The sequence below is a fragment of the Panthera leo genome, chromosome F2, assembly GCF_018350215.1.
Source record: "Panthera leo isolate Ple1 chromosome F2, P.leo_Ple1_pat1.1, whole genome shotgun sequence".
In the NCBI taxonomy this organism is placed as follows: Eukaryota; Metazoa; Chordata; class Mammalia; order Carnivora; family Felidae; genus Panthera; species Panthera leo.
Genome location: NC_056695.1, coordinates 65,100,274 through 65,112,997, shown reverse-complemented (window position 1 = coordinate 65,112,997; position 12,724 = coordinate 65,100,274). Strand labels below are relative to the sequence as shown.

The 12,724-nt window shown below is 36.7% G+C and overlaps 1 long non-coding RNA gene across 1 annotated transcript in view; it reads left to right on the top strand.

The window, feature by feature from the left end:
* LOC122210812 overlaps positions 1-11,681 on the top strand; it is a 40,378-nt gene extending 28,697 nt beyond the window's left edge. Inside the window, exon 6 of the long non-coding RNA XR_006198266.1 lies at positions 11,439-11,681. This is a non-coding gene — a long non-coding RNA (uncharacterized LOC122210812). The remainder of the gene's footprint in view (positions 1-11,438) is intronic.
* The last annotated feature ends 1,043 nt before the right edge of the window (positions 11,682-12,724 follow it).

Below are 12,724 nucleotides of genomic sequence, written 5' to 3'. Positions count from 1 at the left end.
TGGTTTTTAAGAAAAATCAAAAAGCAACTCCAAAAAGGTATTCATAACATTTCTCATCTAACCAGACCTAAGCTTGGCTGGAGCAGCTCTTCACCCACATGAAAAGCAATTCTCCCATGGAGCTTTTTATCAGTGATTACCACTCTCCTTATATGTGTATGCTCTTGGCTGTTTTTTCCCCCCGCATCCAATATGATCAATAAAAATTCATATGTTTTCATGTGCTATCCAATGTACTAACCAACACACTTGCCGTGCGACATATCTTTCTACTCTTTAAAAATAATCATAGGAGCTGAATATTCTTATACCCATTTTCCAGACAAGGAAGTTGCTGCTCAAACAGTTTAAGTAACTTTTCCCAGGCCACAAAAAGCAAGTAAATAATATGACTAGGATTTTAAACCCACATGTCTTATTCCAACATCACGGTGCCTCCTATTGTGCTAGATTGCTCCTGTATCTTCCAACACTTCTGCACACATATTGATACCCTGACAACCACAAGCAGAAAAAATTACTGGTAAGCTGTTCCTCATACAAACATACCTGATAAGTTGGGTCATTGTCAGCTCCTGCGTTGAGAGTTGTGTGATTTTTGGCTATTGCACGGCTCAGTGGCTCAGTGTTTCTTCTTGCCCTGCACCAGCAGTTTAACAAGCTCCATATGTTCAGGAGCTCACAGAAAGGGAATTGAGAACAGCTTGATTAGCATAGTACGGGTGTTGGGTAAACTGCTGTCTTAGTTGAAGATATTTTTCTTCATGTTACTCAGCGTGAAGTCTCTCCACAATTCATCAGTTAACACCATGGCTCCTTAGTGACCAAGCACTAAATCTTGGGTTTCAACCCCTTTGGGAATGTTTCACTTACTGATAGATAATCAAGAAGCATTTATTGAGCACCTGCTGTGGGAAAGCCCCAATAGGGAGTTACAAAGAATGATGAGACTATGCAACTTTTCCTCAAAAAATCCAATAGCTACTTAAGGAAAAATGGAAAACTATCAATACAATAGTGGAGAATTAAATTTAGAAGTCAGGGTGAGAAGATACTAGGATGTTATTTAAAATTGACAGTAAAATGAAAATCAAAGTCGCTAGGTGCAGAAGAATTTCAGATGTGTTCTCATCACTAGGCTCCGACAGCCAGTGAGCGATTCTTGGAGGAGGGAAGACTTCACACAAGCTGAGTTGAGATTGTCCTGGGTGTACTAGATGAAGAGATAAGGGCAGGAAAGAGAATCATGTGAGGTCTGTTTCTATAGAACCGACTGATTGTACAATTTTCCCACTTTTTTGAAACAATGGACAAATGAAATATACTGTTTTAATTGGCTTATAAAGTTAATCTTGGGTTGCCTGGGTGGATCAGTCAGTTAAGCCTCTGAACTCTTGATATCATCTCAGGTCATGATCTCAACATTCACAAGTTCAGCCACACTGACAGTGTGGAACCTGCTTGGGATTCTCTCTCTTTCCCTCTCTCTCTGCTTCTCCCCCACTCACTTTCTCTCTTTCTCAGAATAAACAAACTTTAAAAAAACCCATAATCTTTATTTCACATAAACTTTAAAAATACCTTGCTGACAGTCATTCAGTCAGAGGTTAAAGATACAAAAGACAACTATTTCTGCCCTTAAGAAGCATATACTCTAGTAGGGGAGGAAGAAAAAAATGCATGATTTTAGTAGAATGTAAGTAGTGTTAAAATACAGATGTATAACTCTGCCTATTAGATTAAAGAAATAAATGCCAGAAAGTATTTGAGAGAATTTCAAAGAGAAAATCTGAAACTACAGGTTCTAGAGAAAGAAATAGCAGTTTTGTTTTTTGAGTAAGAGTATGAAGCATATTGTACTATAAAATCATGAAAGTCATTGGTGACATAGAAGGGAGATTGATCTTTATTTGTGAGGCTGTAAAAAACCTTTGGTTATTCGGGGTCTTTGGCTCTTTGGGGAATAAATCCCACTTGATCATGGTGAATGATTTTTTTGAATGTATTCTTGGACTCAGTTTGCTAATATTTTGTTGAGGATTTTTGCGTATGTGGTCATCAAAGATATTGGCCTGTAGTTCTCTTTTTTGTAGTGTGTTTATCTGATTTTGATATTAGGTTAATATTGGTCTCATGGAATGAATTTGGAAGCTTTCCTTCCTCTTATATTTTTGAAATAGTTGATAAGAATTTAAATCTGCTTTAAATATTGGTAGAATTCACCTGTGAAGCTGTCTGGTCCTGGACTTTTGTTTGTTGGGAAGTTTTTTGATTATGGATTCAATTTCATTGCTGATAATTAGTCTGTTCAAATTTTCTATTTCTTCCTGATTCCATCTTGGGAAGTTACATGTTTTTAGGAATTTATCCATTTCTTCTAAGCTGTCCATTTTGTTGGCATAAAATTGTTCATAATATTCTCTTATAACCCTTTATACTTCTGTGGTGTTGGGTGGTACTGGTTGTTATTGCATTTCATTTCTGATTTTGTTTATTTGAGTCCTTTTTGTTTGTTTGTTTTTGATAACTATGGTAAAAGTTTATCAATTTTGTTGATCTTTTCAAAGAACCAGCTCATAATTTCATTGATCTGTTCTATTGTTTTTTTAGTTTCTTTTTCATTTGTTTCTGCTCTAATTTTTATTATTTCCTTTCTTGTACTGTTTTGGGTTTTGTTTGTCCTTCTTTTTCTAGCTCCTTTAGGTATAAGGTTAGGTGGTTATAGCTGAGATTTTGTTAGTTCCTTGAGGTAGTCCTATATTGCTATAAACTTCCCTCTTAGAACAGCTTTTGCTGCACCCAAAGATTTTGGACAATTGTGTTTTTGTTTTTATTTGTCTCTATGTCTCTTTTGATATCCTCTTTGATTCTTGGTTCACCCATTCATTGTTTAGTAGCATGTTATTTAACCTCCATGTATTTGTGTTCTTTCCAGATTTTTTTCTTGTAGTTGATTTCTAGTTTCATGGTGTTGTGATCTGAAAAGATGTACAGTATGACTACAGTCTTTTTTAATTTGTTGAGACTTGTTTTATGGCCTAACATGTGAACAATTCTAGAGAACATTCCATGTGCTCTTGAAACGATGGTGTGTACCACTGTTTTGAGATGAGATGTTCTGAATATATCTGTTAGATCCATCTGGCCCAATGTATCATTCAAAGCTACTGTTTCCTTGTTAATTTTGTTTGGATGATCTGTCCCTTGATATAAGTAGGTTGTTAAAGTCCCCTACTATTATTGTATTACAATCAGCTACTTCCCTGATGTTTGTTAATAGCTGCTTTATGTATTTGGGTGCTTTCATATTGGGAGCATAAATATTTACAATTGTTGTATCTTCTTGTGAGATTGTTCCCCTTATGATTATATAGTGTCCTTCATCATCTCTTGTTACAGTCTTTGTTTTAACGTCTATTTTGTCTGATGTAAGTATTGCCACCCTAACTTTCTTTTCACTTCCATTTGCATGATAAATGTTTTTTTTTTATCCCTTCATTTTCAATCTGCATGTGTCTTTAGGTTTGAAATGAGTGTCTCATAGGCAGCATATATATGGGTCTTGCTTTTTTATCCATTCAGTCACTCTATGTCTTTTGATTGGAATGTTTAGTCCATTCACATTCAAAGTAACTATTAATAAGTATGTATTTATTGCCATATGTTACTTTTTTATGGTTATTTTAGTATTTCTTCTCTCTTCCTTTCTTGTCTTGATCTCTTCTCCCACAGTTTACTGCCTTTCTTTAGTGATATACTTGGATTCCTTTCTGTTTATTTTTTGCATATCTATTACCAGTTTTTGATGTGTCATTACCAATTAGCTTATATATAACATCTTATGCATATAGCAGTTTATATTAGTTTGATGGCCCCTTAAGTTAGAAACCATTCTTAAACCACTAAATTTTTATTCTTCTCCCTGCCATGTTTTAAGTGTACAGCGTCATACTTTACATCCTTTTATTCTGTGAATCCCTTCACTGAATTTTATAGATACACTTAATTTTACTGCTTTTGTTCTTCCTACTTTTCTTACTCCTGCTTATGATCTTTCCTTTCCACTCAAAAAGTTCCCTTCAATGTTCCTTATAAGTCTGGTCTAGTAGTGATGAATTCCTTTAACTTTTGTTTGTCTGAGAAACTCTTTTTCTCTCTTTCTATTCTCAATGATAGATAGCCTTGCTGGATATTCTTCACTGCAATTTTTTTCAGCTCTTTGAGTATATCATGCTACTACCTTCTGGCCTGCAAAGTTTCTGCTGAAAAATCAGCTGATAGCCTTATGGGGTTTCCCGTGGATGTAACTATTTTCTTTTCTATTGCTGCTTTTAAAATTCCCACTACTTTTTGCCATTTTAATTGCTATGTGTCTTGGTGTGGCCTTCCTTGGGTTGATTTTGTTATGGGCTCTCTGTGCCTCCTGGATCTGGATTTCTGTTTCCTTGGTGGGTTTTAATGGAAGAGGTCCATTTTTCTTGTTCACTGTATACCAAACCTCTTTCTTTGTGAAAAGCCCCACCCTTTCAAGATCCTATCTCTTTCAATACAGTGGGTGAGGGGCTCCAGATTATGAATGATTCTGATGATTCTCCAATAGGAAGATAACATTTAGTCCCCAAATTCATAGTGTTGTGGAAATATAAGAAATGTTTGGCTCAGTTAAATTTTACTTATACTGCTTAGTTTAGCAACTTACTTAATTTCAGAGAGGTTCAGCTTTCTCATTCACAAATTAAAACATAATATTACTTACCTAAAATGCTGTTGTAATTAGAGTCAGATGAGATTAAAATATATAAAAGACTATGCATAGCAGGAAGTCAGTAAATGATAGTACTTAAATAGTAATTTTCACAGATGCTGCTACTATTGTCTATAAATTATAATGGATATTTTAGCCAATATCACTGAGGGCATTGAATTATTTCCCTACCTTGCCTACCTTTGTTAATAAAGTTTCCTGTGTCTAGAATGCCTATTTCCTATTGTACATACCACTAAAATCTTCCTTATCCTTTAAGGAGCCATCTGTCTGAACTTCTCGTTTTCTTCAAAAGCAATTTCATGATTTAAAGGTGCTAAAACAAGTACCTTACCCAGGTTTGATTCTCTGTAACGCTTTTCTTCTTTTCTTGTTTAATTTCTTCTTTAATGCTTTATTATAAGAACCCTACTAAGCAGGCATAAGAATGTTATTAAAGCAAGTTTGTAAATTCATTTAATTTGAACATGATATGAAGCAGTGGAAACAACTGGAGAAAATTTACCTTGACAATAATGCAGAGATGTCACGTTTGGTTTTTTGTGTTTTGTTTTTTGTTTTTTTTTTTTTTAGTTTTTCCCAAATCTCTGTACTGAAAGATTTTACCAAAGATGTATGTGGAAAAAATTTAAAGGAAGCCTTGGGTTAAGTATGTTCCTATATAAATTCAAGCATCCCCCCTTCCAAACTGCAAAAAAGTATTTATTATCATCAAACTAAAATTCTGAGTCATCCAAACACTTGGGCTGAAATCAAAGTTTAGAGACAAATGCAAAACATCTTTGAGCAGTGCAGCAATAATCAATAAGACTTGATAGTCAATTCCAAGATGTGAGAGCTGTTGAAGCCAGAACTTGAAGAAAGTCCTTTTCTTGGCAGAAGACGTAAGCAAAGATGACACAGTGGGAGTCCTCCAAGAAGCTCTGCTGTTGCTGCAAGCAGATCTCACCTAAGCCTTATCATCACTCCAAGGAACATAGGCTTTATTTCTAGGGCCAACCCAGATGGGAAAAAAAAGATCTATTAAAACATTCTCTCCTCACTGTAGAGAGGCCTAAAAAATGCATTCAACCAAGTGACACAGGGAGTTGGCTCAAGGGAGAAATTTGATAGTGTAATCGCAGATACTGGGGAAATAACTTTCAGTACAGAGCTGATTTTTTTCCAAGTGACCTATATGACACTAATGTGGGATGAGTCATGAGAAAGTGGACTTGGCTGGATTATTGACCAATGACAATTTAAACTAGCCTAATATTTTTAAATGCCTCATCCAAATTCTGATATATGCCCCCTAACCCTACTATTAGAATCCCCCTCCCCCTCCCAGAAACAGAATGTCCTTATCTTGTCCCAGGAAGGTGAGGAAACTCACCTCAACATGCCTACTTTGCGTTTCATGTTTTCTACCCACTTACCCCTTAGAAAAATCAGACTTTTCTGGGACACCTGAGTGGCTCAATTGGTTAAGCGCCCAACTTCAGCTCAGGTCATGGTCTCGCAGTTCATGAGTTCGAGCTCCACTGTCATACCAAATCTGCTTCAGATCCTCTGTTTCCCTCTCTCTGCCCTCCCCTACTCATGCTTTTTCCTCTCTCTCTCTCAAAAATAAAATAAACATTAAAAAAGTAAAGAAAATAAGACTTCTCTGTGTCTACTTTCTTCATGGCATTGGGAGGTGTCTTGTTAGATAATTATCCAGATCAATAGACTTTGGAAAAAATTTATATTTTAAATTTTATATTTAAAATATACTTAAATATTTTAAAATTTAATATTGAATATATTGAATATGTTAATAGCCAAATAGTTTATGCGTGTATCAGGAATTTCATGTCCCCTAACTCATGCCTATAGTTTTGTTAAAGTTATTTATATCTCAGTTTCATACAGAAAGCATCTGAGAATGCTTTCTATAGTTATCATAGGACCATCATATAGTATCACTGTCACATATTGATTTGCCAGTTGCTGAGACGTATGACAAATTATGTTCCCTAGGTATTTCCAGCACTAAGGGAAATCCTTGGAAGGAATATTTAGGTCAGAAGTCCTCTTGGAATTCCTTTTATTCTTTGCATAAATATCCCTGCAGATATTCTGCAGAAGTTCTCTGCTTTATCTAAGAGTAATAGTAGCAACCAGTACAATTTTCTGAGTACCTCCTAAGAACTGGACACTTATTTGAAAAATCTCTGGATCTTGATGATTATGGAAATAACCTCAAAGATCTTGTTTTCCAAGATCAGTTAACCAGAGAGTGGCACAGCGCGAAGTGAAATTAGGTTCTAACCATCTCCCAGTCCTTGTTCTCTATCATAGCTCATCCAGGGGATTTTTGCTTTGGTATACCCCCATAGTGGCACAGCCTTATCAGTAAGTCATCAAAAGCCTGAGAAAGTCCTTAAACTGATCGTCAGATAGTTCCCATATCCTAGGCTAGAAATTAAGGTGTCAGTTGGCAGATACCTTTGTAAGTTTTCTGGGAGTGATTGTAGCTGCACATGGTTGGAACCCAGGGTCAGGCCAGGAACAAATAATCTCAAGTAGGTAAGGCTGTAGGAGAGACCTCCTAATACTCAGGGAGTACCTCCGGATGGATAGGGAATCATTATGGGTAGAAAAGTGTTATTTAGGAGATACGTATGAACCACTTAGTATCAACATGAAATTGAATGAGGCAATTGAATGGAGGTAGGGGTGTGGAGGATCTTATTTTTTCAGCCTTTTTTCACTGAAATTTTTTTCTTAATAACAATTAAAATGTAAAATCCACTGAATCATTACTCATACAACAGAAGCCCCAAACAAAATGCATATGAAAATTAATATATGTGACTACAATGGAATATATATCATAAAAACATTGTTGTCCATAGGTGTGTGGGGGAGGAGTTGTTATTTCTAGTTTTATACTTTTTAAGCCTATGCCTTTTACTTTCACTGTTTTGATTGTGTATTTTCTTACTTTATAAAATATCTTATGCCATTAATTTATTTATAATATTAATGTGAAAAAAAACAGTGAAAATCCTGCAATAAGAAAAAGTCTTAACGAACTTAAGTGTCATGAAATATGGAAAAAATTAGTTTTATTTCAAGTTATTTTTTTTATTTCTTCATGGTCATAATATATTACTCATGAACTTTATGCTATTTATTTATTTATTTGCTTTCTTATTTTCCACCAAAGTTGACATGAGAGAGGAGTCAGGAAATCAACCAATTAAAAAAATTACAAAAGAAGAAAAAAATTGTAACATCGGTTATAAAATTAAGTAATGAAAGCCATCAAGATCTAATAAAAAACTTTCAAACTGATGACCCTGCCTTACCTCAACCTGTTAAAATAGAGCTAAAGTTACCAAAAATGTTCTTGCCCTTTTCTCCACTAAGCCTACAAAGAAAACAGAAAGCATCTTTAGTTGTTAATGAAATGGAATCCCTAAGTAGGATTCAGCAGAATTTGAAAGCGTGAATGGGGAATAACTCAGAGCAGAGAAAGTGGAAACAGAGTAGGATACCAATGAGAAAGGAGCTGATTGCCCCCACAGAAACCACTCAAACCTTAGGGAATAAGGCAAAACAAAATAAAAATTTTAAAAGGACAGGCCGAGACAACTAATTGGGAACTTTAAAAAACAAGGTAAAGAAGAGATTCCAAAAGCTTCCAGAAAGGAAATAAATACAACCTTATCACATGTAAAGTGTCTGACGAATTAACAAACAAAGAATATTGTATAAGAACAGCATCATGTGAAGGATAACAGAAGCTGAAAGGTGATGAACAGATACTTTCAAAGTTCTGATTAAAAATAAATCTCCACCTAGAATTCTAGACCCACCCAAACTAACAACTAAGAGTAAAGATAGAAGAAAAAATATTTTCAGAAGAGTGAAATATCAAAAATATAACCGTATTTGACTCTTTCTCAAGAATCTACTCAAAGAAAATGTCTCGATATATAAGTGAATAAATCAAGAAAGAAAGAAAAAATAACACGTGAGCCTGTTTCTACAGGAAACCCAAAACAGATTAAAAGTGAAAGCTCTTCCTAAAACACTCGAGGGAATTCCGAAAACAACAGCAGTATGGCAGGCATAGACAAAACCAAATCCAGTTTGGAACAGATTAAGGGGAACTCCAGAAGATACCTCCAGGAAAAAAAAGGAACCGGTAGATTATGTAGCTGGTTTGCACTTTGTGACAACTTCTATTGAGAGACACTGTTTAGAGCTTATTTTAGATGTTGGAAGATCTAGCCAAATGCTCACACAATGAGAAAATTATGCAATAATAAATATTGGAGAAGGAGTTTTGAGAAACAGTTCAAGGAGGGGGAAAATATTATCCTAGGAACCACTTGGTTCAGCAGTGAAAAACAAATGTTTATATAGTCAGAGTAACAAAGTTATGGAATACAAATTTAACCAATACTTTAAAGTGCATATACTGGGGCACATGGGTGGCTCAGTCAGTTAAGCGTCCTGCTTTGGCTCAGGTCATGATCTCATGGTTTGTGAGTGTGAGCTGCCCATCAGGGTCCATACTGATGGTGCTGAGCCTATTTGGGATTCTCTCTTTCTCTCTCTCTCTCTCTCTCTCTCTCTCTCTCTCTCTCTCAAAATAAATAAATAAACTTTAAAATAAATAAATGAAGTGCACATATTGGTAAAATGGCAGGAAAGAAAGGAGAGGAATTAAAACCTCATCTTTTTTTAGTTGGAGGTAGTTAATATTTAAAGTTGCTGAATCAAAAGATGGCAATAATCAAATACTTATTTGAAGTGTGGAACTCAAAAGACAGTAACCCTAATGCCCAGATGTACAGGATATTCTTCAAATTATGTAGTTTCATTAAATTATTTATCAATACAGGTGGAAAAGGCAAGAATAATATGTATAGTATAATATTTTTAAAACAAAGCAACAAACTGTATATAATATGTATGTAAAAGTTTCTACAAAGAAAAAGTAGGAAAAGTACATGCCAGATTATCAACATTATTTGCCAATAGGAAGAAAAGATGTAGTAACTTTCATTTTTAACTTTTTTTTTACATTTGAATTGGAACTTTAAATTTTTTTTTAAGGTTTATTTATTTTTGAGACAGAGAGCATGAATGGGGGAGGGTCAGAGAGAAGGAGACACAGAATCCGAAACAGGCTCCAGGCTCCGAGCTGTCAGCACAGAGCCCGACGCGGGGCTCGAACTCACAAACTGCGAGATCATGACCTGAGCCGAAGTCGTCCGCTTAAGCGACTGAGCCACCCAGGTGCCCTGAATTGGAACTTTAGAGAGACTGTGTATTACTTTTGTTGTTAGAATTTTTATTGGACTTTATAGAAAAAATAAGGAGGGGAAGAAAAGTAACCAGCAGAATCTCCTAAGAGTAGAAAGGGAAGATTAATCCCGAGACACAGGGCATAACAGATGAGCTATGTTTGGACTCTGGCAAATGAAACAGGGGACTTGATATTGCCCAGCGATTGTGCAGGAAGAGGCTCAAATGCAGAAACACTGATGTTGTCACCGCTCTCCTGTTAAAGTTCATACATCCTTATTGAGTTTCTGTGTCTCAGGCCTTGTGGTTGGTGCTAAGGAAAAAAGTTAAGGCACGATATCTGTTCTAAGGAATCTAAAGTCAGACTGAGAGAAGTAAACATGTATAAACAAATGTAATCCCATGTAATTCCATTCTCTTAGACTGCTTGAGAAGTTGTAAAGATACCGGATATTGTTAATAGTAATAACACCCAATGTTTACTAAGCACATGAAATAATTATACAGAATAATTAATGTCTTTTATCCCTCCTAAGAAATCTCTGAAGTGAAAACTTTTGTCATCCCATTTTCTAGATAAAGAAATGGAGGTTTATAGACGTTGAATAATTCACTCAAGGTCAAGACCTAAACTCTAGTAATCAAGTATGTCTCAGAAGCCCATGCTCTTAAACTCTACCTCTACTGTCTTGCTGATTCCAAACATTTTTTTAAGTTTATTTATTTATTTTGAGAGAGACAGAGACAGCACTAGCAGGGGCGGAATGGGGCAGGGGGGAGCGAGAGAGAGAGAGAGAGAGAGAGAGAGAGAGAATCCCAAGCAGGCTCCGCACAGTCAGCACAGAGCCTGATGTGGGGCACGAACTCATGAACTATGAGATCATGACCTGAGCTGCAACCAGTAGCCTGATGCTTAACCAATTAAGCCACCCCAGGCTCACCTGATTCCAAACATTTTTAAGTACCCTGGACTTATTTGGTTAATTCTGTGGCAAACAGGAGGAATATTATCAGATCCATTGTTTTTTAATGAAAAACAAGACAAAACATGAACTTTAGGACTGAAGAAGTCACTCAAGCAAGACCCAAGATGGGATTACAAAAGCAAGACTCTTATCTCAAGACTTTTCTCCCTGTCACCCTACTCTACCCCCTCAGTCCCTTCCTCCTGCTTTTACTGAGGAGAAGACTCCACAGTTTGTTTTCCTTTCTAAGCCAAAAATAGGAATTTGATTCCAAACCCAAGGTTTTCCTACCTGGTTGATATCCTTCATGATTTCCATAGATGTAGGTTTTGAGGGCTTCTGTAGAACCCTGAAAGGGGTCATTTTGAAAGAAAGACTTAACTTAGGATGTGCTAACGTGCGGCCTGTGCTTTCTCACCCAGCACAGGGGAAAATGGACAGCCTGAAGCATGTCACAGGGGCGAAAGGGAGAACGTAAATAATGTCACCCATCATGTAATACGGTTCAGGGGAAGAAATGAGGTCAAGTCATTAAAGAGAAGATGAGATCATTATGCTTTAACAAGGCAAACTGTGGCCAGAGGAAGACAGTAATGAAAAGTGGACAAGGATACTGGAAGCCAGTATGTGAAGCCCGGGGGGAAAACAGAGCTTTCTAATCGAAACCATACTCCCAACTCCGGAAATGGAGGCTCAGCTCTCAGGCACTCTCTGCAAGGGTGAATGAGATTATAGACACAGGAAGCGAACCGAGGAAGCTGTAAATACAGTGAAGGGGCAGAGGACGGCACGTGGCCCGAAGAAGCACCCCGTAGTTGGGGAAACAGGAGACAGCTCTGAAACAAAGCTGAAGCAAAGCAAAAGTGCGTCCCGAGAGTCAACGCTGGAAATTCAAAATCCCAATGCTAAGCCTATAGGAGAAAATCAACCTGGGAAGGAAATGTCAGATCATAAGAGGGGAAGAGGAAGAGGTTAATAGAGAAAATATTTCAGTTTGCCTCTGACGGTGTTGAACTGAAGTGTGTGGAAATCCACATGTGCTGAGGGAGATGGTTCTCAAGTGTTCATGTGAAACTCAAAACCCTCTTGATGTTCTGCCTGGAGAATTCTGTATTTCCTTGGTTTGACCTACAGCCATGCAAACTGCCCGAGGACCTTGAGCTGAGGGCCTGAGACTCAGGTTTCCCTAAAAGCCTTTAGAACTTTCAAAGAACCTACTGTACTTGCAATGCCTCCCCCTACTTCCACACCCACACGACCTCCAGCACCACTCCTGCAGCGACACACCTCTTCCTTGATGTGGAGAAGTAAGAGGAGGTCTGGTAAAAAGTTTTCAAGCAGCTTAGACCTCCAGCTGATTGATTTGATGAGACAAGCATGAGCAGAATCCATAAGGAAAGATGATACCACTGGTCAAACCACTGCAGGAGTAGGGGAGAGGAGATTTCTAGGAATGAAAATAATTTAAAAATAAAATGTGTACTAGTCATAGCTATGCTCCTAAAGGATACGTTTAGTTCTTTGTTTTACCTGCTTGTCCTGCTAATGTAAGAAAGAGCAAAATGACTGTTTTAGATTTGACACCTTAACGTCCCCTAAACACTCTATGCAAAATAACTATGCATGCAAAACACTTTCTTTTAAAGGAAACATTGAAATGGAAGGGAACTGTAAAATTGTTTCAGAATCTCCACTGCTCATTTTGAGA